Raw genomic sequence first — 19,978 nt, 5'->3', positions numbered from 1 at the left:
GAATTGATTGGCAAAATGAGACGTCTTTAAAGACAGCCTCCCATTTGGAACAGCGTTCACAGCAGGACCACCTGCAATGCTTTAAGATTAAATGTAGACAGCTCACTGAGTTTTATAACCTAACATCTTCTATACATATAGCTATATTTTAAAATTAAGGCCTAATCATCTGTTAAACTCACAAATACAGGTCTCAACCTTTGATGCACCAAGCATGGAGCACATTTTTCACTGAAGACGCACACACAAGTGCAGTCTCTAACACACCTGTGATGCAAGCTCCATTAGTTCCGTTGGTAATGAGCTGGATCAGCGTCCCAGCCCGTCAGGGTTGGTTTGTGATCACAGCCGCTGCAAGCTCTGGCAAAAAACAGTGCTGGAAGTGAGACAGAGAGACCTGTGCTGCTATACTGCTTCAAAGCCCAGGCCTAGAGTCGAGTGAAGTCCCCCGCTGTGCCCGCGCACCAGGGCCACTATTAGCTTTTCAACTCACTGATCCCCCCTCAGCAGCAGGTATTACAGAGCAAATATCATCAGTCCTTCCTCTCAGCAGTGTCTTTCTGTCTATCTCTCATGTTATTTCAGCCGCCGTCTGTTGTTTGGGTTTTGTAGAGAGAAGCATTGTATAATTCCCAACACAGGCTCATTGGAAAAACGTACCTGTGGCAATATTTTTGCAAAACGCTAAATACGTACCAATACGTACATACAGTATCACTGCAGTTTCCAACAGAAATGAACACTAGAGGCAGTAAAACAGCAAGCACTTTTAATCATTTTCACACAAAATTATGATTACCCAGACAGCAACATTGTGTCGGCCCAGATTCGGGCAACATCTGGTACATACCAGATGTGGGCCGGATCTGGGCCGACACTATGTTGCTGTCTGGGTACAGGGGCAGATTATAGGTTAATAAAGACTTGTTTTCACCATTGTGCATGATTTGTAAACGAACATATATTGGAGATCACTCAACCAGCTCTATATGTTCGGTTTTAATGATGTACTGTACTAAGCTGGTTCGGTAGCTCAGCTGGTACAGAAACAACCTGATCTCACGGGAAAACATACAAATTCTACGAGGTGGCTAATTCGTACGAATTCATACGACCTCACTCGTACGAATTAGTAAGATTTTTGCAAAATCGTACATATTTTACGAATTGCCCAATTCGTATGAATTCATACGAATGACCTACTCCTGACCCCGCCCCTAAACCTACCAATCACGTGGGTTTAGACAAATCGTACAAATACGTACAAGTGAGGTCGTACGAATTCGTACGAATTAGCCAACTTTTTATCATTCGTACGAATTCGTACGAATTGGTCGTGAGATAGTGTTGTACAGAATTATACTTGTGATGTGGAGAGCTCGAATACGAATCCTATTAAAGACGAGTCACGATACGAGAGCTCAAAAACAAGAGTTCAAAAATAAGCTAAAATGCCATGGTTACGATTCCTTTTTTATGTCACTTTTGCTCTTGTTAACACTATTGAGTAGGTTTAGGGATCAGTGTAGGTGTACGTCATTTTAAATGGAGCATTAAGCTTTTAGCTCATTGGACATTTCAATTCAGAACTGCGGTGATACGTACAAACACCAATGTAATAAAACATTGCCATATTCACGTTCATCTATTCCGGAAAAAACTAAACACGCTATTAGCGCCACTCACTGGACATTTAACCTTGAAACTGTAACAAAACGTGCATGACGCAACGCATATAGGGGAGAGCGGGGGACACAACCTAACGCGGGGCTAGTTGTAACACCCTTGTTTTACAGTTTTTCGCAGTTGTTTACACACAAATACTGGTACTTGAGACACAATGACCACAACATGCAACTCATTCACCAACCCCCTGAGCCAATTCTGCTAAACTACAAGCACAATTCCTGCTTTAGACTCAAATTGCAGTTCTAAAACACACTTTTTTCAAAACACTACACACAATTCTCTGCTTTTGGCACAATTTTCATGCAGAAAATCTCTTGTTTTCACAAGGAACACACTGCCATTCAAATATGCACACTGACTCATCACATGGGCAAACACCCGTCACACAGTTTTACAGTTAGCAATCAGAGCTTTAGCATAAAAGGGCAACAGGGCAGCTCTTCAATGGAGCAATGGATGCCAACATTGGATTTTTTTTTTTTTTTTTTTACTGTAACTGTATACAGTAAATTCTTCTGTTGTTTTGTATGTAGACCACTGTATGTACAACTTTGTGTTGGTTGGGGTGTACACTGTGTACAATGTTTTTGTGGGAAAAATTAAATATATTTGTTACCGTGTATTTGTGTATTCTGAGTATAAAAACAATATTCTCAAATATTTTACAACACACTCATGTATGTACTGTCTGTAGTAAGTGTAACACTGAACAAAAAAAAGGCCTAAGTCATTATGATGAATGGAGAAGAAGTGTTTTCCACTCATCATAGTGTTTTACATTGAGCACATCAGTGTTCAACTGGTTCTTATAAATGTCTATTCATGTGATGGTTTGTGTGTGTCATTTGAAAACAAAATACCATTTTGAGAAGAAATAACATTGTTTTGAATGTAAAGTTTCATTTTGCAGGAGAATTGAGGGGTTTTGCCCATTGTGTGTGTGTTTTTTGATTTGTGTGTAGAGTTCTGAGAATATGAGGCATGCTTTCAGAAAATGTGTGTAAACAATCGGGAAAAACTGTAAACACTTCCACACATGCTAGCATGACGAAACTTAGTGTATCTACTAGTTACCATATCAACACTATATATAGAAAAAAATGCACCAAAATTCAGAAATATTTGGTAGATATCACAGAAAATGTATTTAACCATAGCAAAAGTAAATTTCTTCCTTATGTTAATTTTTCATCTCTATTTTTGGTGTTTATTTTAAATGAGACAAATCTGATATTATGTTAATCTCCAGTATGTTATTTAACAGTTGATATGGTTCTTTAATGCTTCGCTAACTAGCAGAAGACACAGGTAGGGCTTGTTGTAACACTGCGTTACAATGTGCCCCTATTAGAACTATGCTATTCTCTTCTATACTTACTATATATATGAATGGTGTATTGAAAGTATTTGTAATGGTGTAATGAAAGTATTTCTATAAAGGGGTATACCAGACTTTCAGAAATATGCTCTGGATAGACATGTATGGTAGAAGAAATGAAGAAATACATAAATAACAAGGAAAAATAATCTTATTGAATACAGAGGTGGTTGAAAGTGAAAATAGCCATACATATAATATTGTGAACATTTAAGACAGCAAATGTAAATTCAAATATGCGGCAAAGCTCAATGTTTGATATATCAATGATTTCAAGTGCTCTTTAATTAAATTCATCCTTGTTTCAAGTATAGATGGATGGACGGATGAGTTTTGTTTGGTTATATGGATGGATGGATGGATGGATGGATGGATGGATGGATTTTGTTTGGTTATAAGAATGGATGGATGGATGGATGGATGGATGGATGGATAGATGGATGGATGGATGGATGGATGGATGGATGGATGATGGGTGGGTGGATGGATAGATGGATGGTTTTGTTTGGTTATATGGATGGATGGACGGACGGACGGACGGATGGATGGATGGATGGATTTTGTTTGGTTATAAGAATGGATGGGTGGATGGATGGATGACTGACTGCCTGGGGTAGCGGTTTGTGGGTGGACAGATAAATGAAATCTGTCTGGATCAAAGCTGTCTACATAGATGTGCACAGTTCTGGTAGAATCTTATGGGATTGAAGTGTCCTCATCTATATCAAACCCTCACCCATCCAGCTGAATTCTGCACTAGTCCGTCCAGCTCTCAGCTGTTTCCTTGGTGAGAGACTTTGAAGTTACGAGGCACTAATTTGTTTTGCCCTGAGATCAGCCAGACTGAGCTTTCTTTAGGTGCCTGCTAGAGCTTTCAGAGGGAGAAGTCAATTCACCAAAGATGTGTTTTACCAAGACAAGGACACGCACAAAGTCGTGCTTTTGTCTCTGCGAGAAGCACATCCAGACGTGTGCACTGTCATACAATCACATGTGAAGCCATTTACTCAAGGTGGGCATGTCTGAAACAAGGAGAGAGGCATTACGAGGTTGTTTTGAACAGACTGTGATCATGGCAGGATAAATGAATGATGTTCAATGTCATTGGTTCTTGATTGGCTACATGCATTGAGGCTGCACATCTGTATGTGTTCACATGTAGGAGAAGATAAAAAAAAAAAAACCTCTTCAGAAACTTGAAATATAATGCACATATCGCATGGCAGGGGTGTCCAGTCCTGTTCCTGGAGGGTAACTAGGCCTGTCCCAATACCCCGACAACAAAAAAAGTAAATACGCAAGACTTCATGTTCAGCAACTCGTGTTTCCCAAAATTGCAAGATTTCGAGGAAAACGCTTAAGTGCAACTTAAATTAATTAGATATTACATATAATTTGGTAGGAAAACGTAAAGTGTTGCACTTATCTTCATATTTTGACCATTTAATTTAGCTCTTAGGGTCATTAAAAAACAAATATCCCCTCTGGTCGTCACTTTTGGTCACTATAGTTGCAAAGTTACTTAGTTACTAGAGCGTCTAAAGTGGATTATCGAAATATAATGTCCAATTAAAAAATTGTGTTACCTGTTACAAAGGAATTATTTGGATGAAGATGGACATAAAAGTCATGTCCAAACCAAAATAAAATTGCATTTCTTCTGTCTTTTAAGGTCTATTTTGTCAGTAAATTGTGAACAACACATATGCAGGCTAGTAGATTTTAGTAAACAAAAACAAAAAAAATAAATAAAGAAGAAGAGATTAGATGTTCCCTGAGAAACTTTGCGTTCACTCCCAAAACATCTTTGATGGAAATAACAACTATTTTTCCTCCCATCTCATATTTTTTCAATCACTAGGGGCTCCATAAAAAAGCAACCAAAAAGTGTCAATAAAGTTGTGTTAAAACTTATCCTCCAGTTCTAATTAAACACACCTAAACCATGTAATCAAAGTCTTCAGAAGTTTATTATAAAAGGTTTGTATAAAAGGCTGGATACATTCTCCGGCCATAACATGACTCCTTGCCACATAACTTAATAATAATAAGACACAAAATATTGAGTTGAGTTGAAATATTTTAGCTCATTAAACCCAAAGCTTCCGTGAAGAAAAACATTTCTTAGCAAGCAGTTTGAGCCTAGACTAACAAACAAGTTTAAACAAGATGGACATTTAAAGGATAATATACAGTTATATCACTTATTACACAGCTTTTTACCACACAAATAATGGCGGGGGCATGAAATATTGATTTGAGAATATTGATATTGTTTAAATACCTCCTCATTATATTATAATCCATTACAGTGTACTTAACCAATCGTCCTAGCAACAAGATGAACACTTCAGCAATATTACTGTATAAAAGCCTACCATTGATACTGATGTTTCTTTTTATAGTAAATACAACTGAGGCGCAAGATGGCATCAGGTATGTTTAAAGGAAACGAGAGAAATCAAATGTCTCTCGTATCCCACCGTCCGCGATTCAACACCAGTACGCACTGTAAAAAATCAAATGATCAACAAGTTATGACAACATATATTTGTACATTGCTTTTAACTCATCAAAATAAGTTAATTTTCAACTTTTTTTTTAAGTCAGTTTAATGTATTTTAATTTGAGGTGACTTAAACATCTAAGTTGGTTGTACTTAAAAATTTAAGGCAGCAACTTTTTTTTTTTACAGTGCATTCTGACATTTAAAGGGATAGTTCACCCAAAAATGAAAATTCTGTCATCATATACTCACCCTCAAGTTGTTTCAAACCTGTATGAATTTCTTTTTTCTGCTGAACACAAAAGAAGATATTTTGAAAAATGTCTGTAACCAAACAGTTGATGTGTCCATTTACTTCCATAGTAGGAAAAAAAAATACTATGGAAGTAAATGGACACATCAACTGTTTGGTTACAGACATTTTTCAAAATATCTTCTTTTGTGTTCAGCAGAAAAAAGAAATTCATACAGGTTTGAAACAACTTGAGGGTGAGTATATGATGACAGAATTTTCATTTTTGGGTGAACTATCCCTTTAATGTCACAAGAACTTTGTACTTAACAAAGTTGTTTCCACATTGTCAAAGGCACACGTACAGTGTATAGACGTGTTATCAGCTTGGATTAGTGGGAGGAAAGCTGATATGCTCATGTGGTTTCACATCCGCAATGCAGCCGAGGTGACAATTGTATGCAGTGCCTAGGTGTGTAAAGACATGCACACTTTCACAGTTGCGAACGTTGCGTTTCTTCTGCAATGTATGAATCCATATGGGATTTGAATGACTAGCTAATGCCAACTCCTAATATGTTGGAATTAATATGGAATTGTAACAATTTACCAATAAATAAATAAATAAATTATATATATATATATATATATATATATATATATATATAGCCACGTTTCATTTATTTAACAAGCAAACATGTCCAATAATGTGACTAGTATATGTGTTGTCATGTGATCTCATGCAAAAACGTTTTTTAGGCTACCTATATGAAAGGAGTGTACATCATTTTAAATATTTTACACAAGTACATTCACAATTTTTAATAAGGGAAAAACTACCTTTAAAAATCACCTTTTCATAATGTAAAAGGCATCTTTTTCATTGAATGACCCATCTGCGCTGACAGCACTGTTAGCAAATTCATGTTGGAAAAAAAAACTTTTCTACAGAAATGAACTTTCATGAAAGACATTGCTGTTCTTTTGTAACTAATAACTGTTTTAATCCACTTCTAAAAGTGGGTGAGTTGGTGTCGAGCAGTATTTTGTTGTGTCTGACACTGCTCTCTGGGAACAATTAGTTGGTTTCTGAAAGCCCAGTTAATTAAGTCTGTTAGTGGGCAGAATGTTGTAGAACTGTGAGAGATTTCAGGTTCAATGAGGACTCACAGCTTCATCAGGCACACCACCTTTGACCTCCTGCAGTCAAGTGCACTTGTTTGTTCCAGAGTTTTGACTCCAACTGTAGTTTGGCTTGCATCAGAAATTAAAATGAGGCTTTAAACCATATCCAGACAGACCCTGTTCCTAAAATAGCTCCCATCTCTCTCTCAATAAACAACACCTCCCTCCCCTAAATCTCACTGGTTATTAATGTGTTTCAGGGACATGTCTGAACCAAAATAAAATTGCATCTCTTCAGTCTTGTACGGTCTATTTTGTCAGTAAATTGTGAACAACACATATGCAGGCTAGTAGACTTCACATTAGAGTCAGCATCTGTTGCCATGGCGATTACATTGCATAGCTGTAATGCCCTGCATGAGTTATACAGCAAATACATAGGCACCCCAAGAGCATTTCTATGTAATATATGATGTTATGAACATCATGTGCTCCATTGTACCTTCGAGGGAGAATCTCATGAAACCTGTCAAGAAATATTATATTTCACCTCAATATCAGAGAAATGAGAAACTATATTGTAATTGCTTAAAGAAAATAAAGTTTATTTTTAGAACTGTAGGATTTCCATTACTATGACTTGAAAAAATAAATAAATAGAGCAGCAGCTACAACAATAATAGTAGCTATAAGAAAATGAAATCTTGTACACCTTATCATAAAACTCAACCTATAATTATTTATATACTCTTAATACATTGTATAAATGCACCTAATATGAAGATGATCTGATTCTCATTACTATATTCTAGTAATGTAATGTAACATATAGTATATACAGTACAGTGGTGTTCTGAAATGAGGAGGCAAAGTCCTCGCAGTTTTTTATGCTGGTTTTATTAACAAATCAAATGTAAATTAATGTTCCAGTTACACTTAATGTTGTCAAATTCCCATGGTTAAATAAACAGTTCTTTATTATTTCATTACATTACATAAAAAACAAAGAAAAACAAAAAACAAATACCAACTATAAATCTCATCAAGAAATTGTTTTAAGTATTTCACATTTATTCCAAAATAATAACTACAGGCAGTATCAATTTAAGCTGATTGCTTATTAAACCCCCTCACATCCCCACAGTCATCATGTTTTCAGGCCATTTCAAGTTAGATTTTGATGTGAAATAAAGCGGTGATATCTAAGTGACTGAGCTGTTTACTTACTTTTTAATTAGTCTTCCCATTAACGTCATCATTGTCTTCATTCAGACTGATGCACAAAAAAAGAGGCGGGATTTATCATGTGAACCAATCATCACATAGCCAATCACAACCAATCATATCCAATCATAGCACGATGAAGGCATTGTGACTTTCTCACATGACTTTCACCCATTCATTCTCAATTAATGTTTGTTCGTGTTAGTTCACAGTGCTTATTTGAACTATTTATTAAAAAATACCATTTTTGATTTTAATGTATTAGTTAATGCTGAAATTAACATTAACAAAGATTAATGCATGCTGTAGAGGTGCAGTTCATTATTAGTTCATGTTAACTTATGTAGTTAACTAATGTTGACTATGGAAGCTTGTTTCTAACAAAGAATTAAACATTTTAAAAGATAATTGCAAATTTTTATCTCAGAATTTCGAGATATTTAGTCACAATTGCATGATATAAAGTCGCAATTGCTTGTTATAAAGTCAGAATTGCGAGATAAAAAAAAACGCACAATTGCGAGATATAAACGCACAATTGCAAGAAATAAACTCGCAATTCAGACTTTTTTTCTCGTAATTGAGACTTTTTTTCTCTCAATCGCGAGTATATATCTCGCAATTCTGACTTTTTAACACGCAATTGTAAGTTTATATCTTGCAATTCTGACATCTTTTCTTACAATTGTGAGATATAAACTCGCATTTGTGTGAAAAAAGTTCCGAATTGTGAGATAAAAAGTCGCAATTACCTTTTTTACTTTTTATTCTGTGGCGGAAACAAGCTTTCAAAGTTAACTAATGAAACCTTATTGTAATGTGTTACTCAATACATGGTATATAGGACACAAATATATGTGAGAACAATGACTGATAATTTGATGGGAAAATGTACTTTGTGTGTTATAATGCAACAATATTAATACCAGCCATGTTTATGTGAAATTCACCCCTCAGAAAAGCAGAAATGAACAATCCGGTTCTTTCAGAACTGCTTAGTTATGTATCTGGAGCAGAGACTGTTTGCTATGGGGGCTTGTAATCGGGTAAGCACAAGAAAGCAAACAATTCATCTCTCATCTCTAATGACAGAGCTCTCTCAGAAACCATCAGCCGTGTCTGGGAAGTCTCTGGATAGCAATGCATCCTCTTGGATTAGAACGCTGACTGATTTAGCCCTGAGCGTCAAACAGGCAGAAGGACAAGATCGTGTCGTAGTGCATGTCACCCAGAGGTGTTTGGAGCGCCTGATATGTCTCTAATGATGCTGTCAGACATAGCATGGGCTGCACTTGTTATGTCATATATTAAACCCTAGCGTGAGACCTTCAACTGTTCCATTTTGTGACTCAAAAGCAATATTGACTCATTTCAATGATTTTGGAGGTCACTTATAGGGTCGATGTTTGCTGACTTCTTGTAACATATCAAGATTTCCATATACTGCCGCCCACTTTGACGTTCGGGGAGATGGTTTCTAAATAGCACACGGGGAATGAAGCACAGTAGCGGTTGGAGTGGCTACTGTCTCTCCACATTCAGCAGATGGTTAGATCCACTTCTGTCAGATTTGGATGAGGGACCGCAGGACTGGTACTGCCCTGGGACTGATCCATAAATACGAGCGTTTGGCTCTGTTGGCTGGGACATCTATAGCTGTCGTCACGCACAGACACACACGGTCGACACATATTGCCAGCCGTCTGCTTACAGTAGCAATGAGCGTGTGCCACCTACAGAAACGCTCATCAAGCCCGTTTATTTTTCCTTTGTAAATATATTTTCATGATAATTAAGCAAATTTACCTGTCAAATTATCTTTTAAGAACTACATTTGGCAAGATGTTTTTATTAGTTCATTTATTTGGTTAGTTAGTTATTTTCCATAAAATGGATAGTTCCTGTCCTGTCATCTGATTGATCAATCCAATGTTTCAACCATGTTAAAATTCATGAATGGTAGATTGACATTTTTTGTTTCATATCAATATTCTGCTACATCATTGATTAAGTCAAGTCAAGTCAAGTCAAGTCAAGTCATCTTCATTTATATAGTGCTTTTAACAATGTAGATTGTTTCAAAGCAGCTTTACAGAGATAAACGTATAATTTAAGGTAACAGAGATTGTTTTGGCTTTATAGCGGTTCTTTAATAAAGTTATTTTCCAGCTAAAGTTAGTTTTGATTGATTCGCTTCCGTCGCAACGATCATTTGTTATTAAATATGGGGCCGCTAAGACGACACCATTCTCTCTACACAGACTTTAAACGCGAACCTGTGAGAAACGCTGATGGCGTTAACATGCACATTAAGAATTGGTTCTATAGTTATGTGCGTTTGAATATATGTACGCAGGTTTGGAATTCCCTACAAACCAAGCCTAAACAAAGTACTGGTGTTTCCTTATAATTTTTGATACAGAATTTTCATTTATTTTATCAATTCGGGGCAGGTACGCGAATTGAGTTTCCCGACAACGCTTTATCTGTAGAGTGGTAAAGGGATCCTCCATAGGGAGAGACTAGTTGGCACTTCAGCACTGCGTTGGATCGGGTTCAGGCGAAGGTCCTTCATCAGATCTGGATCCGGCAGGCTGCGGGAAAACCTCGGGATAAACAAAGACACTAAAATTAGCGTAGATGCCATTCTTCTTATGATGTAACGAGTACATCAGGATTTATGGGAAGTGTTCCCGGTTCCATCTGACCTAATCTATGCAGCCTAACATTGAATTATAGAAGTCTATAATGTATTATGTGAACGCTAGGTCAAAGAGATGTGTCTTTAATCTAGCTTTGAACTGACAGAGTGTGTCTGCTTCCCGGACAATGGTAGGAAGACTGTTCCAAAGTTTTGGTGCTAAATAGGAGAAGGATCTACCGCCAGCAGTCGACTTTGATAACTTAACTTCTAATAGATGTTCTTTTGTGAAATATGACCTGTTTTTGTGAGATTCACTCATTTCAATTTGAATATATTAAAGCTAAAAAACATCCTGCTATGCTACACCAGTTAAAGTCAAGTCAATTCACTTTCATTTATATAGCGCTTTTAACAATATAGATTGTTTCAAAGCAGCTTTACAGTGATAATAGGAAATTAAAGTAACAGAGATTGTTTAGGCTTTGTAACAGCACTAGAAAGTTATTGTCCAGCTAAAGTTAGTTTTTGATTGATTCATTTCCGTTGCAAAGATCATTAGTAATTAACTTAGGGGTCGCTAACACGACACCGTTTTAACTGGTAACAGAAAACTTTCAATGTGTTCTGGCTGTTAATTTGTACGACAACAGTGTTTGGTTAAACAGAAAGAGCATACCATTAGTTATGAAATAGCTAGGAGGTTGAAGGTTGACCCCAAAAATTAAGATTATGTCATCATTTATTATTACTAAAGTAACTATGTTACATACCGGACAAGCCCCCAATCTCATGTTACGCCCCATCTAGGGGAAAGGGTGCTACATGAAAGATTCAGAAAAATGCAGTAAATTTGAACAATGATACATTTATTGACTTAATTTGGGACTTTTGACTCAGAAGCTGACTGGGCTAAAATAACAAACAAACCTTATTTTTAAACCTCTTTTTCTAAACCCTAACTCAAAAAGAAAAGGAAAGGAAAGGAAAGGAAAGGAAAGGAAAGGAAAGGAAAGGAAAGGAAAGGAAAGGAAAGGAAAGGAAAGGAAAGGAAAGGAAAGGAAAGGAAAGGAAAGGAAAGGAAAGGAAAGGAAAGGAAAGGAAAGGAAAGGAAAGGAAAGGAAAGGAAAGGAAAGGAAAATATACAAACCTAACTCTCTATCCAAAAAAAGACAGATAAAAACAGTTTACAATAAACAGAAATGGAGTCAGACTCCCTACTTTCCCAAATACTTAGTATTTTTCAATATACAGTAGCCAACATTTGAAGTGGATCAAAACCTTTCATCAAAGTTGAATTTTGAACAATATGTATGTACAACCAAGCAAACAAACGGAAAAGGGCAGTCCAAATCAAATATACCAATAAAGTTCTTCAGGTACAAACAATGTTTAATTTCAAACAAACAAGCAATACTCACAATATCCGATATTCTTAACACAGTCAAACTCTCCAAACACATACACACTGCACTATACAATCACAAACTCTCTCTGCTCAAAACACAAGATCTCTCTCTCTTTAGAGGAAGTGATGACGTGCCTTTTAAAGTATTTTGCACCAATCAGGACATAGCATCAATCAGCCTGCTGGAACCAATCAGATGACGTTCCTAGACGGACACACACAGACACTCACAAAACAACAGAGATATAACAAAACACAAACCATACTCTTTCAATTTTGAAAGAGTTTGAATATAAGGAAGCATTCATAATGATTTTGTTAATCATTGTACAGCTTCAAAGAAGGTGGAAATATAGCAAATGAGTCATGCTTTAATGTTCTTTTTGCTTTATAGCCTCCTTAACCATTCAATGTTATTGTATGGAAAAGAATATTGAGAAGAAAGCGAATCTTTAGACATGTCTGTTCTGACTGACAATCAGTATACCATTCTTTATTGCTAAAGTGATGGGTGTATAGAAGGCACGAATCGTTCTAAAAAAGTAGCACTTTAGAGAATTCTGCCAAATTAGCATGAAAAGTGCAGCACAACACAATTCAAAGAAATGACTCAGCAAGGTCGAGTTAGAGCGGTGTTTCCACAAAGATCACAGCTGAATCTGTGGGGTATAACAAGGCCCCATTGGTTTAGTATGTCTTTTTCAGGCAGGTGGGGAGGGTTAAAGAGTTCAAACATATTTTAGCAAAATCAATCAAGTTAGTTGGAGTTGGAGACCCATACTTTACTTAACATGCATAGAATGAATAACCGTCTTACATAAATCTCACTAAAAGGGTCTTACATTATCTATAAGTACATTAACTCTGGTTCCATCCATTGTCCATTAGTGCTGCTGGGTCACGCATCGTCATATCATGAAGACGGCATTTCACGCAGACCGCCGAGAAATGCAAATCTGCTATCTAACAAGCTCTATTAATATTCGTGGCCTGTAGAGGCGACTCAATCTAAAGCTCAAACATAAGGGATCATATTAAACAGATGAGATTTTTGAAATGAAACCATGTGAGATGATATTCACTTTCCCTTCATAATTGGCATTATTGAATCATAATGAACATCTTGTCGCATTGAAAGGCAAATGCATAACAAGATTTAGACCGAAGCGAAGAAAAACGTTGCATTTATTCAGACCTTCGCAACAACACATGAACATGTCCGTTCGGCACAGGACAAAGTAAGGGCAAATGTAATTCTATAGCCTTGACACACGTCCCGTTTTAAGTGGCGTCTCGGAGGGGCATTCATTACCCAGAAAATCTGTCCCAGCTGCTTAACTGGCTATTTGCGCTACAACAATTTTCTGCCGTTTCCTGTAAAGGTCACAAACAACATCTGCCACAGAAAACAATGTCCGTCTAGACTGAAATGCCACCGGAAACTTAGAAAAGAATTAAATCGCTGTGATTAACTCTGGGTGAGTTTTAGTGCTTAGTGAATAAAGTCAACATAAACTTCAGCTTTGAAGTAAATAATATGTAACAGTATGGGAGAGCACAGTAAGTGTCAATGGGTAAGCTGTGTCACCTCACACACCCTGATTTTGCAGAGTTAGACTTATTCCTGTGCAAACATATTTTGTTGATCCTGTAACAACATTACTGTCCGAAAAAGATAATAATCTTAACCATATCCGTACCCCTACCATCAACACCTAATCCATAAGTTATCCCTAAAAATGATAGGTGAATAACACTGATGTACTGTAGAAGAACTTGGTTGTAAGCCTAAACTTGCCATAAACTGTAAACTTGTCCCTCAAATCTGATTGGTTGATTGGAATGTTGTTCCAGGATTCCAGGTTCACCTCAATGGCTGAACTTACCCCACTTTCCCCCAACATATAATCCGCCACCAGCCGCATAATTGCACTATTGTTTGACATATTTATTGGTAAATATCTTCTTTTTTGTCTTTATGTTCTTTTCTGGTTCTTTTGTGGTGGCATAACAAAAGACTTGACCAAAAAATGACGCACCTCTTGATGGAAATAAGTGTTTATTATAAGAGGTGCATCAATTTTTGGTCAAGATCTTGTATTGATAATGCAAGACTCCAGCACTCTGTAAAGTCTCCTCCAGCACATCCCAAAGACTTTCAATAAATTTAAGGTCTGGACTCAGAGGAGCCGATTCATGTGTGAAAATGATTCTTCATGCAATTCTCCCAACCATTATTTCACAATTTGAGCCTGATGAATCTTGACATTGTCATCCTGGAATATGGCATGAGTGTCTTCCTATATGGTTGTTTAAGAAATGAAAAGCTACACACTCCATTATTTAGGTTAGATACCTGTTTTCAAACATATAACATGCTAGAAACATAATAAATACTGCAATAGTGACCAAATCATAGACTCTTCTACAGCTTTTATGGTTATACTTTAGTTTTAGGTGTTGTTACAAAGTAATTACACAAATAAGCACTGAGTAATATTAATAACCAACATGTACTTACTATAGGCTTAAGGTTAGGGGGTTACACTTTATTTTAAGGGGTGTCATTGTTACAGTGTAATTATAAGTACTGAGTAATATTAAGTAACTACATATACAGTACTCACTATAGGATTATGATTAGGGGTTGGTTTGGTTTAGGGTTAGTTGCATGCAATTATGCATAATTTATAGTTATATGTAACAATGACACTAAAATAAAGTGTTACCACAGTTAGTTACTTGTAAGCACAAGTAACGTGTAACTACGTCACCAAGAATGATAAAAGTGTTACCACATTTATTAATTTAGCTAATGTTAATCTCAATTTTATACATGCATATTTTTAATTAACACTAACAAAGGTTATTAAATGTTGTAAAACTGTACTGGTCATTGTTAGTTAATGTTAGGTAATCCATTAAAAGTTAACACCTTTTCATGTTTAAAGTTAGGTTTAAGTTCTTTTGCGTGAGAGCAGAAGAAGGTCCTGGAAGATTCTGTTTCATTTCTGCTCAGGATGTCTGGGTCACACATCATCAACGTCAGCGTCTGCTCTGTGTCCATTAATCACTGCAGTCTGACTTGTGTGAGTGCTGTTAGCTTAGCCAAATTAAACACAGAGATTAAAAAAAAATGTCCCTTGGGACGACTTAAACGAAAACCTGCTGACAAAAGGACATTTTTACAAGGTAACTAAATGATTCTAAAAATCCATACTTCGTGACCCCTGATCTTATCAATACATTCTGACATTTATCACAGGCGGGACCAAGTGGCGCTTTTGTAGATGAGAACATCCATATTCATTTTCATTTATATATCGACAGCCAGCAATGACGTCATGTTTTGACGTAACAAGATTTGATTCTTCCAAATTCACGTAAAGTTACAGGCAATAGAGTAACCTTTCCACTTGTTGAATTACACTGAAAAAGTCCTCTTACTAACAGTGTTGGGTGTCTAGGCCGTGATCTTGCCAAATGGGACATGTCCCTGGATCAGCCACTTGGTTGGTTCAATAAACAACCTTTCAATTAAAAAAATAAATAAAGCCCTAATAATTAACTGCCATTTAAATAGAATAGAAATGTGAATAGAAAAATGTGCAACTACATTGTCTAATTTACAACTTAGATTTTAAGTATCCTTGGTTCTGGTCTAGGTATTTAAGGGAAAGTGGCAAAACAGTCATTGGGATTCTGTAAACAGAAAACCTTTAAATTGGTCATTTCTGAATTGGCTTCTTATTGTTTTGTTATTGTTGGGGGGGTGGGGGTGCACATATTAATACATTTACATTTATTCATTTAGCAGATGAAAACATTTAGATATGCACAATAAAGAATACTGCTTTTATGTGGCTTGATGACAACCTTTTATGATTTTCAATATTGACCTATGGCAACTAAATCATCATCAGCTAAACTCATCTCAGTATATTACAGAAAGCTATAAATGATCATCAATTTGGTCAATCAAACTGAAAAATATTCAAACTAAGCACTTGATTCAGGTCACCAGTTAACAACCTTCAATTTTAGAGACATTTCTTGAATAGCTGTTAAGCCATGTGCTTGAAAGGTGTATTAACATCGGGACATTAACCTTCTGAACTGTTGCCCTTTTACTGGAATAGCTGCCAACTTCTGCAGTTCCACCAGATCTACAGCATCGAGTGCAACTCTGTTAATGATGCAGTTCATAATCCGAAGCATAATCCCTCAGGTGGCCATCATGGAAAATGCATAGATCCATCACCGGGCAGGCGCAGAACCAGCTGCACATCTTGACGTGTGGGCGATGGATTATTTGTGCGTTACGTCTTTGGGTACTCCCTAGACGCCTATCCTCAACCCACATCCTTTCCGTTTTAAATCCAGCAATGCTTCTCACTAAAACAGGATTAATATTAATCATTTCTGCTAACGAGGCAGGCCGAATAATGAAGGCCAAAAGGCAAGGTTTTTTGCGAGCACTATCCAGCTCAGCCTGGTGACGAAAGGGAAGCTACAGCAGTGTCACACAGATGTCATGGTGGGCAAAACAGGGCAATCTGATGAAACTTGGAGGAAACAGCCAGGCAGAGCTAACAGGCCTAACCAAATGTTTTCAGGCGAACAACAAATAGCAGATGCAGGGAGGCTTTGATAGGTATTGCACCATGGAAGCAGGAGGCTGGAGAGGAATGCACTGCCTGAGCAAAAATATACCGAACTACATTTTCTTTCTGTGAAAGAGTGAGTGGTGTTTCCCAGTAGCATTTGCTACACGTGTGATGTACTCTCCAGAGAGCACTGCTACTGTATGTGGTTGCTCAGGTTTTTTTAATGACCCATTGCCATGCAATTGTTATAATGTTGCTAGGGAGTTGCTAGAGTGTTTGGAGCGGTTTTTAGTCTTGCAGTCAATGGTGCAATGTAGAGTTGTAATTTTTTTTTTTTTTTAATGTGACGCTTTGAGCGCTGTTGAGCGGAATCGTAAACACCTCTGATTGGCCATTGTACTCACGCGCTCATCAGATATGCAAACCCGGCATTTCACGGCAATTTGTACGTATTTTACAAGGTGGCTAATTCGTAAGATTTTTGCTAAATCGTACATATTTTACGAGTTGCCCAATTTGTATGAATTTGTACTAATGACCTACCCCTGACCCCGCCCCTAAACCTACCCATCACTGGGGTTTAGACAGATCGTATGAATTCGTACGATTGAGGTCATACGAATTCGTACGAATTAGCCACCTCGTAGTCACTCGTACAAATTCATACGAATTGGTCGTGGGATAGCGTTGGATATTTCTGTGATTGGCAACGCTTTTTTAAAACACTTTCAAACACTTCTGTGTGCTCTCAAATGCTTCCACGCGTTGATCATTGTAGCCAATCACAGACCTATCCGATGAGCGTGTGAACATAATGGCCAATCAGAGGTGTATTCCGCTCATCAGCGCTCAAAGCATCACAATTTGGTACCGAAATCGATACTTTTTGACAACTCTAGTGCAATGGTAAATAGTCAATGTTTCTTAAACTCCCGGGCAGTCCACACTAACAACTTTGGTTGTAACTAAAGGCTGGATCATACAGAAGACGTTTTGCTGTTAAAAAAACGCAAGACGCAGGTCAGTGTAATGAAAAAAAGAGAAAGGTCTAGAGACTTTTTTTTTTAAAGTTGGGATTTTAGAATGCCTTATAATGCGCCTTTACATGTGGAAGGCCCCTAACTCTGTGCATAATTTGGTTGCACCATTTGATTTTATTGCAGAACTTAGCTAGCATGTTGTAATCAGCTCTCTGTAAGTTAATGCGTAGTGACATAATAATCTAATATAAATAGCAGTATGTTGACAAGCCGTGCTTTTCACTTCATATTAAAGGGATAGTTCACTTTGAAATTAAATTTTGGTATGTTTTAGCTTACCTCAAGGGCATCCAAGATGTAGGCGTCTTTGTTTCCGCAGTAGTTTCAATTTTGACATTTTTAGGTCAAACCGTTGTTGTCTGTCAGTCATATAATGCAGGTCTATGGTCACTCTCTCAAAGAGCATGCACAGTGAAATCCAAATTAAACAATTCCCTATCGTAAGTACACATTGATGGCCTAAGACACGAAACGAGCGGTTTGTGTGAGAAAACGAACAGTATTTATATCGTTTTTACCTCTACACAACCACGTCCAAGTGATCTGAGGGCGCGCGCGCTTCCTGGTGTGTGACGCGTGTGCGCGTTCTGGCTTAGTCTGTGCAAGCACCGGAAAGCGCCGGACGTGATCTCGGATGTGTACAAGAGGTAAAAACGATATAAATACTGTTCGTTTTCTCACACAAACCGCTCGTTTCGTGTCTTAGGCCATCAATGTGTACTTACGATGGGGAATTGTTTAATTTGGACTTCTCTGTGCATGGTCTTTGAGATAGTGACCATAGATTTATACGAGCATAGCATTATACGACTGACAGACAAGAACGGTTTGACCTAAAAATATCAAAATTGAAACTACTGCGGAAACAAAGACACCTACATCTTGGATGCCCTTGAGGTAAGCTAAAACATACCAAAATTTAATTTCAAAGTGAACTATCCCTTTAAGGTTGATGTTCCTACTGTAACTTCATGTGCATTTCAATAGTAAAATTTCAGTAATTTCCATAAAAATACATGAATAATCATGAAATACCATTAATTGGTATTGTTAATGCAAATAATATCCAAGGATCGGAAATTAATAAGGAGCAATACATATAAGCTCATACAATAAACTAAGTAATGCCAAAAATGTGCAAATAAAACAACTAGGGCTCATTGTAAACATGTGCCTGTGGCAACATTTTTGCAAAATGATATCACACTGCTTCTTGCACGTTTCATGACACTTTCAAAATGAGAAGTTTAGTGAGTGGCGAAAAAAGTAGAAACAGATGAACTTGGCAACGTTTTATCGTTGTTGTACATTGCGGCCGTTCAGAAATTAAATGTCTAGTGAGTGGCGCTAAAAGTTTAATGCTCCAAAAGTAATTGTATTCATTTATTATTTTTGTAATCAACATCATATATGTCCATAAGCATGGAATCTGTTAAGTGAAACATGAACTTGTAGATATAAAAAAAAATTGTGCTGGGCAATGATTAATCGCATTCAAAATAAACGTTTTTTTTTTTTACATAATATATGTGTGTGTACTGTAGATGATTATTAATTTGTGATTATTATTATATATAATATAAATTATGTATACATATATATAAAAAGATACATATACAGTATATACGTCTGAACGTGCAAATATTTCTTGAATATATACATGCAAGTGTGTGTGTATTTATATATACAAAATACTTATACACAGTACACACACATATATTATGTAAACACAAACTTTTATATTGGATGTGATTAATCGTTATCCAGCACTACAAAAAATTGTAAGATCAAAGTCATGTTATTATCCAAGTATGAAGCACAAGTGATGCGGGACGAGTTACCGCATCGAATTTAAATAGTGTTAGGAGTTTTACAACTCTCTAACCCTAACCATGAGTAATAATAATAGTCATACTATTATTAGGACTGTACATTCTCTTCAGGCCGTAATGGTGCACATATACAAAAGGCAATTACGTCCTGACGTGAACAGCACTTATGTTTCAATCGCAGAACACGTCAGCGCTCAGATGATTCTGCCGCAGTCTGCTGAGTAACAGATATATGACCAGAGCTGAGAGAGGACATATAGTCCAAGGACAGATGAGCAAGGGCCTGTTGAAATTGA

Source organism: Scardinius erythrophthalmus (genome assembly GCF_964197995.2).
Source record: "Scardinius erythrophthalmus genome assembly, chromosome: 4".
NCBI lineage: Eukaryota > Metazoa > Chordata > Actinopteri > Cypriniformes > Leuciscidae > Scardinius > Scardinius erythrophthalmus.
The sequence above is the reverse complement of the archived record's forward strand: the minus strand, read 5'-3'. Positions refer to the sequence as shown.